The sequence below is a fragment of the Rhinatrema bivittatum genome, chromosome 5 (assembly GCF_901001135.1).
Source record: "Rhinatrema bivittatum chromosome 5, aRhiBiv1.1, whole genome shotgun sequence".
NCBI lineage: Eukaryota > Metazoa > Chordata > Amphibia > Gymnophiona > Rhinatrematidae > Rhinatrema > Rhinatrema bivittatum.
In genome coordinates, this window is record NC_042619.1 from 128,921,194 (window position 1) to 128,934,330 (window position 13,137).

The 13,137-nt window shown below is 41.4% G+C and overlaps 1 protein-coding gene across 2 annotated transcripts in view; it reads left to right on the forward strand.

Moving 5' to 3' along the window:
- Positions 1-13,137, forward strand: part of TSC22D1 (TSC22 domain family member 1) — a 302,706-nt gene that overhangs the window by 31,437 nt on the left and 258,132 nt on the right. The window contains exon 1 of one of the 2 annotated variants that reach the window (XM_029602926.1): positions 8,499-8,517. The exons of the other annotated variant lie outside the window; for it this stretch is intronic. The gene's annotated coding sequence lies outside the window, so the exon portion shown is untranslated. Of the gene's footprint in view, positions 1-8,498; positions 8,518-13,137 lie in introns of those variants that run through there. 2 annotated transcript variants of the gene reach the window in all.

The window sequence follows — 13,137 nt, forward strand, 5'->3', positions numbered from 1 at the left end:
TGCCTTACTTAACACTGGGCTTCATGAATAGAGTGTTTGTGGTTACAAGACTGGTGACAGGGTAATACTAGTAACATGTAACATGCCAACATTACATTTCTTGCTTAAGTGTCTTATCACGCTGTTTGGCAGCCTTGTGGTTATTGGCTTTAGAGCCCTTTTTTGTTTTGGGGGGGAAGGTTCTTAGCCCAATAGGAACTGGAAGCATGAATCTTTATTTGCAACTACTCAGATAGGGGAGAACATATTTTCTATCCTCTTCTGCTTCACTTATCCTATTCATTTCAGAGAGAGTCTTTAGCCAAGCTCTGGGGCTCCTTCCAAAAAGTGGTGACCATAGTCTCTAAACTCATTCACCAGGTGTTGCTGTTGCATAATGAGTGGGACTTTCTCCAGGGGCTGTGACTGCTGTTTTTTTAGGGTATCCCCAGCTCTGGCTTACCTGTGGAGCAAAAGACATGACCAAAGAATCCAGTCCACACGGCAGTGTACAACATTGCCACTAGGCTGGCACATAGATTCTTCTCCTGTTTCTTGCACATCACTATCCTCCTGTACTACTCATGTGGGTTTCTATACCCCAGATGATGAGATTGAGGTGAGCTTTATTTGCTGAGTCAGTATTGTAGAATCTTCATGGTTTCTACTTAAAGCAAAACAAAAAAAAAACAAAACACCTCACTAATTTTTCTAAATGGGAAGTGCTACATTTTTTGTTAGGTTTTTCACATTGCAGTCCTACAAAAAAGCTACAGAAATTAGTCTGTCTAGCCTGGTACACAGATCAGACCTGTAAAAAGCTTTTTCCATTTTGTATGTATGGGGGAAAACTGTTGCCTTAAAAAAAAAGCTAAAGTACTTAAGCTGCAGATAATATGGCACTCATTTTATAATAGTTTTAACTTTCATTTGCTTGTCTTAAAAAAACAAAAAGAAAGAGGGATACAAAGAAGGGGAAGGGGGCATAAGAGAACAAAGGATGAATTAGATGGGACATCTGGGTTTAGAGGAGGCAGGACAAAGAGGATAAAAAGCCAGAAATGCAGATGATATGGGAACATGTTTTATTTAATAATGCTCTGCTAGCTTGTATGAATTGCTATGCAAGAACTTGTACATAAAATATTCCCTATCCTATAGAGAGTGCTGCTACTTTTGCATCATATGAGTTGAACTAGTAAGGGTTTAGAGAAGAAGAAACACTAAATCCTGATGTACTAAACTCCTGATGCATTAGCACATGAGTAAAGAAAATGTGCATCAGTGGACACTTTTTTTTTTCTCATGCCTTTTTATATTGGGGAGGGGAGAAGAGGTGATGGGCAGATGAGGGATAGAGGTTTGTGTGTAAATATAAATGTCAGATATTGAATGTGCAACACACTGACTTTCATGAAAGCAGAATGTAAGTATAGCTTGCTTATTAAGTAAGATCTCAAGTATTCATAATTTCACTTATCTTTCAGTTTATATTTTTCCACTAAACTTAAGATTACTTTCTTTTCTCATCTTGTACATTGATTTTCACTCTGTTGGAAGTTGTTTAGAAAACTCCTATGTGTCAGTATGTGAGTCATGCTTGCATTTCTCATCTGTTTTCTAAAAATGTATAAATATATAGTAGCAATAGAAAAATCTACACACTCTAACATTTTTCACATTTTGTTGTCAGTACAGCAGGCTTGCATGTATTTTTCTGCTTAACACACCATACTCTACATCAGTGGTTCATAAGATATATCTGGGAAACACTAGTGTGTCACAAGGACCTGGTAGGTGTGTGCCAGGCCAGCAAGTGGCTGCTCTCTCCTCCTCAGCCTGGGTGAGAGTCTGTTGACTTCCCTTTATCGGGTCTGACAGGAGGCTACTTGTGCTTCCTTCTCTTTCTGGCCCAGTGGGAGGCTGTTTCCTCCTTCACTCAGATCAGAGCGAGACATTGCCAACTCCTGCTCTTCTGGACCTGAGATGCCAACTTTATCTCCCCCTGCTGGGCCTAGAATTGATGCTGGTGTCTTCTTCACCCTATGAGGGTTGAGGAAAAGGAGGTTGGGGATGCTAAGCAGGGAGAGCTGCAAGAGAGCAGGAGTATGGGGGCTGCTGAGCAGGAAGGGGTTAGGACAGTAGTGGTTGGGAGTAATTGGGCAGGGGGAGCACAGGGAAGAGGATGCGGGGGAGGGTTTGGAATGCTGGGGTAGGGATGTGAGTATGAGAAGATGATCGAAAGGGAGTAGTGGGGAGAAGTAAACGATTATGGAAGCATGGAGGGGGAGTGACAAGGTACAAGATCCAAATATGTCAGTTGTGGGAATGTGCATTTCTTTTCTTTGCACATTGCTTAGTGTAAGAGAGAATGTGTTTCTGATTTTATTTCTTCAGTTTTGCACTGCATGCAAATTGGTTTTTGGGGTTTCCATTCCAGCTTTTGTCTCCACAGTTGTTTTGTCGTTTATTCTGTGTTTTGGTGAAGGCCAGTTCTGTGTGACTGAGGTGAAGTATCTTATTAGCATGTAGGGATTTGATTTAGTCTTTCTTTGAGTCCAGTCAGATGAATCCAGAGCAAGTAGGTTATGCACCTCTACCAGCAGATGGAGACGGAGCAAACTGATGTGACAGTATATATACACTCTTGCAGTGATATCCACCTGCCACTATTCTCTGTCTCCAGCAGATGGTAGGCTTGCATCTCCCTACTGGGGATTGCCTCGATTTAGAAAAAGGAGAAATAAGGAAAATCGCCTCGCTCTCTGGCGGTGAGCCTAAAAAGTTCCTCCCCCAGTTGAGAATGCCTAAGTTGATTTCTGTTGTCCCTCAGATGAGGGTCTTGGTCCAGAAACTGTTTTTTTCTGCAGGCAAGGACTTTGCTATTAAGCAGCTGAAAGGCAGCAGGTGGAGGAAGCCGAGCGCGGCAGTGACTGTAAATGCCCTCTCCCCCCGCAGCCGAAGACAGTCTCTGTACTCAGCCAGGTAATACTGAGCTCAGTAAGTTAAAAAAAATAAAAAAAAATAAAGAAATACAGCAGGAGGAGTTTTTTGCTGTAGGGCTTCCTCCTTGCTCGGTGTGCCGTTCTGACATTCGTCCTGCTCCGTGGGAGGTCAAGGGATGTGGGCAGCCTGGCGGGTTGAGCAGCTTCTGTAGGCTAGGCATTGCTTTGAGCTGCATGGTGGGCCTCAACTGCATTTCACATGCTTTCTTTAGGCTGCCCTCTACAGGATTGTCGGTTTGGTGTGTGCATCTAGCTGTGTGTCAGAGTTGTGCATCCAATTTTTGGATGCTTAGGCAGGTCTTTAGCAGTCTGTGTGTCCAAGTTAAGCAGTGCCTTAAGTGGCTGGGTGCCTGTGCGCACAAGTTGAGCATTGCTGTGCTGTGTGCTTAATTTTTTGTTGTGCCTATCCTAGGTTGGACACACAGCAGTTGGACGCTTAGAATTTTTGGACACCCTCCCAAAAAAAAGCTAAGACACACTCTTCCAGCCGGTCTAATGGTGCCTATATCTAAAAAACCTAAGCACCTTTCTCTTTACACTGCCTGTCATATCCAGGCATCTCAACCAGGAGTGCCCGTTGACTTGTGCCAGTGCTGTTTGGAGGCTCAGGGAAAATTATCTTCCTCTGATTTCACTAAGCCTGGTTCTTCCCAGCCGGATGTAGGTCTGGGTAAAGATGTTTCAGGTGGGGTGCCTGATTTTGGAACTCCCCTAACTGATTCTTCAGCAGGGGAAGGCAGCTCAGTGAGTATACCTCAGTTACCTCCTGGTCTGGATACTTCTACATTTTCATGGATAGAATTTTTCCAGGGTTTGCAATCCTTTCTTCCGGCGTAGTCCTTAGCCCCATCCAAGCTCCCAGGTCAGAGTCATAGGTGCAAACCTTGCCTGGATCTACTGGTAAGCATCGGAGTACTCTTAGAGCGGCAATGGGACTACCCAATAGAGATCCAAATGGCATGGATGATGAGGCAGAGCCTGACTCTCTTGAGGATGGTGAAATTCCTCCAGGATTAGAACTGTGTAGGACTATATCTCTATGAAAGAACCATAGCAAACTGCCAGCCCTGAATTACCAGACCTTGAAAATGCCTGGAGTTCCTGAGGCAGAGTCCATGTCTGAGCCAAATAAAAATCCCATTTTGGTTTCTCAGTCTAAAGCCTCTTGTATTTTCTCTGTGATGGAGGCCATTCAAGAACTGATTGATCTTGAGTGGGGAGCCCCAGAGGCTAATTTCAAAGGTGGTCTGGTTTTGGAAGGCCTGTAACCTTTTGATCCGGTGGTGAGAGAGCATTTGTTTTCTGAAGGTGGATGCACTTGTGATTCACCCACTAACTGGCCAGTTTCTCCAACTTGCTCCCAAACAAAAGCGAGCCTGTAAAAGGACAATTTTGTGAGGTTTGCCTTGGAGGTTGCATTGGACGACCAATTTCTTAGCTGTAACTGACACCTGGCCACTATATATATATATATATATATATATATATATATATATATATATATATATATATATATATATATATATACTGTTGTGACCCTTGGATGTTAAGATACATATTGTCCGATATCTGGAGGTTATGAAGCCTTTACGGAAGACTGATTGCCTGTTCGTTCTTCACAACGGTACTAGGCAGGGAGTTCTGGCCTCGCAGACTACTATGGTTTGCTGGATTAAGGAGGTAGTCACGGCTGCATACGTTGATGCTGGGTAGCTGTTATCTACTCAGGTCAGGGCTCATTCCACTAGAGCTTAAGCAGTGTCATGGGCGGAAGTGAAATTGTCTTCTGTTGACATTTGCCAAGCTGTGGTTAAGATTCCACTCATTTTGGAATTTTTGCAGGATGGATTGAGTAAAGGGTTGGCCCTTAATTCCTTAAAGGTATAGATGGCGGTTATTGCTGGTTTCCAAGGTCAGGTGAATGGTGGGCCCTTGTCAGATCACCCAGACCTGGCCTGGTTCTTAAAAGGAGTGAAGCATCTTCGTCCTCCCTTGCGGGTACTGGTGCCCTTGTGGAGATTTAATCTAGTTTTGGATTTTTTTGCGGGCCCTACTTTTTGACAGATGTGTAAACTTTCCTTGAGGTTACCTTCCTTAAAAACAGTGTTTCTTGGGCAATTTGTTCTGCACGTCGAGTATCCAAACTACATGCTTTGTCTTGCTGGGAGCTGTTTCCATGAGTGACTCCAGGGGCGATACAGCTGCCAAAAGTGGTCTCGGATTTTCACTTGAATCAGTTTATTTCGCTGCCATCTCTGTACAGGGAAAGAGATACAGAGGAAATATTGCCTGTTATGGCCCTTGGATCTTCAGGTATAAGGAGGTTTCTAAACCTTGCAAGAAGACGGATCGCCTGTTTGTTTTCCACAGTGGGAGTAAACGGGCGGGCCGATGTCGTGGGCTGTGATAGCCCACTGGATTAAGGAGGTAGTCACAGCTGCGTATGTGGATGTTGAGCAGCCATTGCCTAGTCAGGTTAGGGCTCAATCCACTAGGACTCTGACAGTGTCATAGGTGGAGGTTAGATTGCTGTCTCCCGTCAGCATTTGCTGAACTGCGACATGGTCCTCTTCACAAAACTTTTACAGGTATTACTGCCTGGCTGTACAGGCCCAGGAGGAATACAACCTTTGTGTAAGCAGTTTTGATCAGGCCCTGTTCGGGAGTAGCTTTGGTACATCCTACTGGTTTTGGATCCACCTGTCCATATACTAAGAAAGGAGAAATTACTACGGGGGGGGGGGGGGGGGGGGGGGGGGAATTGGCACCCTAGTGACAAAAGAAATGGGCTTATTTTGTATTGGATCCACAGACTAAAGGACTGTAGATCCAATATAAAATAAGATTGCTGGGCAGACTAGATGGCCTTTTGGGCCTTTTCTGCTATCAATTTGTAAGTTTCTACATTTCTACCTACCTGATAATTTCCTTTTCTTTAATAAGGACAGGTGGATCCACCTTCCTGCCCTTGGCTGCCGGTTGGTTATGCTGTTGTCTTCCTGCGAGGCTGTATGATCCAGGGGTTACTGGTTAGTGTTGTTCCAGTCTCTAGACTAGTGTTTTTATATTCTTTGTCTTAAAGCTCAGTGTTTTCCTGTTGGCTGAGTGCTGGAGTGGTTCTGTTAATCATGTTTTGTTAGTTTGTCCACAGTTGGCTGTTGCAGAGAATACTGGCGGGCTGATGTCTGTGCAGCGGTATAAATACCATGATGTCAGCTTTACTCCATCTCCATCTGCTGGTAGAGGTGCATAATCCACTGGTTTTGGATCCACCTGGCCTTATTAAAGAAAAGGAAATGATCAGGTAAGTGGTAATTTCTCCTTTGTGTTGCTGTTACCAAGATGACACCAGAATCAGAATATCCTTTTTTGTATGGTGAATTGTATGGGGAAATTTCGTAGTTCTGCCCTGCCCCTCTTGTTTGGGTTCAGAGAGTTCCTGTGGATGAAGAGTATGTGTTTTTATTTAGCACTGTGATGGTTATATGTTCAGTGTTTTTCACACAAGGGAGCATTTTTCAAATGTGTCCTAACAGAAAAAAGGTTAAGAACCACTGCTCTTCACATTTCAGGGATAAAAGTGTTTTGCTGGGGGACAAAGCATAGATGTATCCAAAAAACAAAAAATGAAATCCTATTGGATGTCTGTCTCTCTGAGTCAATATTTGATTGCTGTACCTTTTGGCAGCAGCTACATCTATAAGTCTGTTGGGATAGGTCACCACCTACTTTGCACACCTAGATTTGTCAACAGGCCATTCTCCTTTACAAAACTGTTCAAGCTCTGTCAAGTTCCTTGGGGAGCATTGATGGATGCCACATATTTTCAATTGATCTATTCCAGAACATTAACCTTCCTGTTCCTTAGCAATTCCAGTGTAGCTTTGGCTGTGCTGTGTTCTTCAGGTTATCATGCAGAAAGGTGAACTTTTGTCCCAGTTTGAGCTTTCTTGCTTTTCTATACTTTTCTCCATTCATTGTCCTTTCTTTTCTGATAAGTACCTTAGTCCCTGCCAATGAAACATATCCCTATAACATGATGATGCGACCACCATGTTTCACAGTAGGGATCATATTATCTGAGTGAGGTGCTGTTAGAACCTTTTGGCCTAAATATAATGCATATTTCTATTTTAGTTTAGTCAGACCACAAAACATTTTGCCCCCTGGTTATGTATTCCCCGAGTATTCCTTTCATGCTTCAAATAGGATTTAGGCTGACCTTTAAGTAATTGCTTCCTTTTTGCCACTCTACCATATAGGCTGGATTTGTGGAGTGCTTGGGATATTGTTAGATGCACACTTTGACCAATCTTAGCTATGAAAGTCTATAGCTCTTTCAGAGTTACCATTGGACTCTTGGTTGCCTCCCTGCTCTGACATCTGGTTTGGAGGAATTTCCTAATTTAGGCAGGATCTTGGCGGTGATATACACACTACATTTTTGTACTTCGATGGATATTAAAGGAATTTGTAGTTGTTTTTTTACCCATCTCCAGATCTGTGTCTTTTTTACAACTTTGTCCCATAGTTCTTTTGACAGCTCCTTGGTGCTCATGGTTGAGTCTTTACTTTGAAATGCACTACCCAGCAGAGAGAACCAACAGAAACTATTGAATTTATGCTGTCTCATGAATCAATTTAATACAAATGGGGCCAGTTCACTTGGTGTGTGCTTTTGATGGTTATTGGTTACACCAGAGCTTTAAGCATTTAGTATTGTTGCACAAGTACAAGGCGGGTGGACGGTTATCCAGCTGAACTATTCTTGTTTTTGTATTTCTACTTCATTTTCTAGGGAATTTAGAATATATTTTTAACTTGGCAGTTGTGAGATAGGTTGTGTGGATATATCAAACAAACACTGGTTTAATGCATTTTACTTCCAGACTATAATATAACAAAAGAAGAACTTTTTGGAAGAGGGTGTAGATTTTCTATAGCCAATGTAGGTAGGAAAACACTGAAATGAGACCAAAGAATAAAACCAAGAGATGAAGAAATACATTTGGGAAGCACTTGCTTTAATATTGAGTAGTCTCATTGCTTCTATTAGTGGGTTTTGGGGTTTTTTTTTTTTTTAATAGGACTGTTCTAGATAGGCAGAAATATTTAATGCTATCATTTGATTTGGATATCAGTTGTCTAAAGTAGAGAGATGACGTGTGTAGCAAAATTCATGGTTTCTTAGGAATTTTATGATAGGAGCTGCAGGGTGACTACTTTTGCTATGGCCCTGGTACTAGACTGAGACCATGATCTCAATTTATGGGCTACCTGATCTTGACTGGTGAAAACTAAAGGACAGGTAATGTTTCATAGGCCCTTTCCTGTTTCTTGCTATTGCTGATGTCAGAATGCTGCTGATTTAATCTGGCTGATGTTGCACTGCTGGCCCATACAAGGTATGTATTGATCTGAAGGTCTTGACATTTTGAGCTACTCTTCATTTAATAATGGAACATCTTGTGGAAATGAGCTACCATTATGTATATGACTGATCAGTTTGAGAAGGGTAATAATTACCTTAAAGGTAAGGTGAACTTCCATCAAGTTTTCAGCCTTTTTTTTTTGTTTTGATTTGTCTTTTTGGTTTTTTTTAATTTTGAGTATATGTTGGTAGTGCCTTCAGAGTTTTATAACCTTTATTTTTTTCTTAGTAATTTGTGGTTAGGTTTACTAGCCTGACCACAAATATTTCGGAGTTATTGGGGGGGGGGTGTGGGGGGGTGTTCATTTTACTGAATGAGGTAGAGGTTCATGCAGTAAGGAAAATTGTAGTTTGAAAGCATCTGACATTATCCCCCTCATGAGCAAAACAGATGAGATAGTGGAGTAGCTCATTAAGTTTTGAAATTAATATTACAACATGTTCTGCAGTGAGCATTAATTTTCAGGCAAGATGCTTTGCACCATACCCCTGAGATTTGGATGGAGAATACTAAATGCCCTTCCCAATTCTAATGTTGATAGTGTTGGGAAAGGTCACTTTTTGTTATTTCACCAACATTAAATTATCAGTACTAACTGGATTCTTAAATATGTATGTTTTTTTGGGTTTTTTCTGCTTTCTTGAACTTATTCTTGTGTGTTTATTTTTTGGCATGTAATGTTTTTCCGTATACAAGCAGGCATGAATTGGCCATAATGTATATGATGATGTCATCCGATGGTGTGGAAACGGACCCAGGTTTCCTGCATGCGCACGCTACGTAATGAACCCCTTAGTTTTTCTTCATCTCAGTTATCATATAGACATATCCAGTTTCTATGATTTTGTTACCCTTTTTCTTTGATCTAGTTTTTCAGCTTGCTTTGGCACCCTTCAACAGAACTCTGTTGTCTGTGGGTTTCAGGTTTGCATTTGTGGATTCTGGATGTCTATTACAGATATCCACTCTATTCTCTATTGCTGCATGGGCACGGATTTATTTATTTATTTATTTTATTTTTTAACTTTTATATACCGGCATTCGTAAAAAACATCATGTCGGTTTACATGTAACTGAGAAAGGAAATTACAATGATAGGTGGAGGAAAGATAAATAGTTAAAAGGTAGGTTAACTTTACTGTGGTGCCAACATGCATCACAGTTAAAACGCGATTATATATGATAAACCATATTAGAGAAGAATTATATGATAAACCATATTAGAATTATATGATAAACCATATTAGAGAAGAATTAGATAATATTATACAAAGTTAGACAAAATTAATTAATTACAGGGGGAGGTGGTGCGGGGGGCGGGGGGTGGAAGGTGAGGCGTGGGGGGGAGGGGGAGGAGGAGGGGCTGGGGAGGCGGAGGGTGACAGGGGAAGCAGGGGCAATAAAAGGGAGGGGGGGAAGAGGGTAGGGTGGTGGAGGGAGGGAGGGGTGCTGTACACGAGATATGGCGAGCATTATGAGTAATTGTACAATATTATTATGAGTAATTGTACAATATCATGATATTAACACCTTTTATAGCTGTTGGATGTTCCCAAGGGCACAGCAATATCGTGCCTGGAAGAAGGCCCTGCAGAAGGTGCTGTTGGATAAAAACCTGAAGCCTTGAAGCAGGCAGCAAAGACATTTCTCTTTGCATAGTGAGGCATCATCTGGCTGTTAATGAAATTGAAGTGGAACTCTGCTCCTCTTTCCTGCAATCAGGAGAGGCTCTTCCTCTCCTGTGATGCTGGTTCCTGTCACAGGTCATGAGTAAGGCACAGAAGACCGTGGTGCTGGTTCTCCTCCAGGGCCGTCGATGTGGGTTTGTGCTGGAGCAGATTCGCACACGCTGAGACAAGAGGTTGCTGTGACACAGGTTCAATTGTCCTTCGTAGTGTGGAAGATTCCTATGGTGCTGAATTATTTAATTCTTCCTAGATCTGATCCCAACTTGGGTGCTGTCTATATCACAAGCAGGTGCTGTCTATATCACAAGCATTGAATACAGTGCTTCAGGACACAGTCTGCCCCCTTGGCAAGGTACACCAAGGCCCCCTTTGATTTGAATGGAGCGCTCTGATGGATTAGCTCAAGACCCTGTCCTCTGTGGAGAGTACAGTAATTGTGGAAAGGGAGTCCGTACCAGTGTCAAAGATCAGATCTGGCACTGGTCAGTGGGAGCTCCTGGTGCAGAGCATTTGAGTCTGCCAATTTGATAGCTGTAACTGTTTTATTTTTAAAATTTTATATGCTGTGCACTACAAAAGCTCAAAGTGGCTTACACAAATTAAACATGGATAATTTAAAAACAAAAAACCACTGCAGTACCAAGCTCCCACTTGGCACTTCCGGCATCAGCAGCCCTTTAATGAGGATGAGAAAAATCTGGGTTTCCGAAGAGGATGTCTCTTCCCCAAGCCCAGTGCAGTGTCCCTCAATCAGTAGGAGCCAAACTGTATGAGCTAATGAAGCATGTATGAATTTTCAGAAGATATTTGACAAAGTCCTGCATGAGGATCATAAGATTTGCCCTACTGGGTCAGATCAAAGGTCGATGAAGCCCAGCATCCTGTTCCAATGTGGCCAATCCAAGCCACAAATACTAGGGCAGATCCCAAAAGGTAAATAAACTCCATGCTGCTTATTCCAGGGCTAAGAAATGGATTTCCCAAGCCCATCTTAATGTTTTTATGGACTTTTCCTCCTGCAACTTATCCAAAGCTATTTGAAACCCAGACAGCTTTTACTACATTCTCTGGCAATGAAGTCCAAAGCTTAATTGTGTTGAGTAAAAAAATATTTTCTTTTATATTTATTTATTTGTTGGGTTTTGTATACCGTCATTCGGTGTAGCCATCATAACGGTTTAACAAATTTAAATACAAGTAAAATAAAACCTGATAAAGATAAAATACAATAAGATTCAATATAAAAATTGAGGTATAAGTTACATATTAAAATGCAGATAAATATTAAAAAGCAATAAGTACTGAGAAATAAATATAAAAAAAAAAAAAGTCTTGAAGTGTAAGAGTAGGAGGGAGAGGATGTGTAAGGGTTATTGTGAGTCTTGATAAGCCTTGGTAAACAGCCAGGTTTTTAACTCCTTAAATGTTTTTAGAGAAATACCTACAGTACCTGAATGTAAACCGATGTGATATCTCAGATCGAATGTCTGTATATAAAAATAAATAAATAAATAGGCTCAGTTGTAATTGTAATTCAGTGGGGAGTGCGTTCCAAAATTTTGGGCTGGCGAGTGAAATTGCACATTCTCGGACTAATGCGAGTTGTGCAGAGCTTACTGAAGGGATTGTTAAGAGGCCTTTGGCTGAGCGTAAGTTTTGCTGCGGATCATGAAATTTGATTGCTGTGTTTAGCCAGCCTGTTTGCTCCTTGTATAGTATTTTGTGTAAAATGGTAAGTATCTTGTATTCAATTCTGGATTTTATTGGAAGCCAGTGTAGAGATGTTAGGATTGGGGTTGTGTGTTCGTACTTTTTGGTGCCTGTTAAAATTCTGGCCGCTGTGTTCTGTAGGATTTGAAGGGGGACGAATAGTAGAAAGCGGTAGACCAAGTAAGAGCGAATTGCAATAATCTAGATTAGAGAAAATGAGCAATTATAAAACAGTTCGGAAATCATCTGAGGTTAGATATGGTTTTAATCGTCTCAGTGTTAGTAATTTATGATATCCTTGTTTATTTTAGTCGTAATGTGTATTTTGAAAGATAGTTCATGATCTATGATAACTCCTAAATTGCGTGCATGGGTGACAGGGGAAATTACTGGCTTTTGGTTCTCAAGATTTAGAGGTGGAAGAGGTGTTGTGCTGGTTTTTCTTTCAAGAAGTATTTCTGTTTTTTCGATGTTTATTATGAGTTTCATATGGGTTAGTAATTGTTTTATTATGGAAAGATACATGGCTGTTTTCTTATACGCTGCATCTATTGTGTTTTGGAATTAGTATTTGAATGTCATCCGCGTAAAGATAGTGGGTCAGGCCGAGGCCTGCAAGTAGGTGGCAAATCGGAAGCAAATATGTTTTAAATGAGCTATGCAGTAATTTCATTGCATGTCCTCCTAGTTATAGAAACATAGCAGAGAGAGACTGCATGGCCCATCCATTTGACCATCCGCCAAAATAGCATTATATTTCTCATCACTTCCTTAGAGATCCCCTGTATTTATCCCATGCTTTGAGTTCTGATACTGTTTTGTCTCTATCACTTCCAGTGGAAGGCTGTTCCACCCATCCACCACCCTCTCTGTAAAGAAATATTTCCTAAGATTATTTCTGAGGCTACCCCCTTTCAGCTTCATCTCATGACCTCTTTCTAGAGCCTCCTTTCATTGAAAGGCTCACCTCCTGTACATGGAAACCTTGTGAGATATTTGAATGTCTCTATTATATCTCCCTTATCTTGCCTTTCCTCTAGATATATATGTTTAGATCTTTAAGGCTTTAGAAGAAAGACCACTGACCATTTTAGTAGCCACCCTTTGAACTGATTCCATCCTGTTTATATTCTTTTTAAGGTTCTGTCTCCAGAATTATACACTGTATTCCATGCGAGGTCTCACCAGGGACCAATACAAGGACAATATTGCCTTCCTTTTCTGCTGAATATTCCACTCCCTATGTAGCCAAGCATCTTTCTGGCTTTTACTGTTGCTTTATCCACCTGTTTGGCCACCTTAAGATTATCAGATAACAATTAC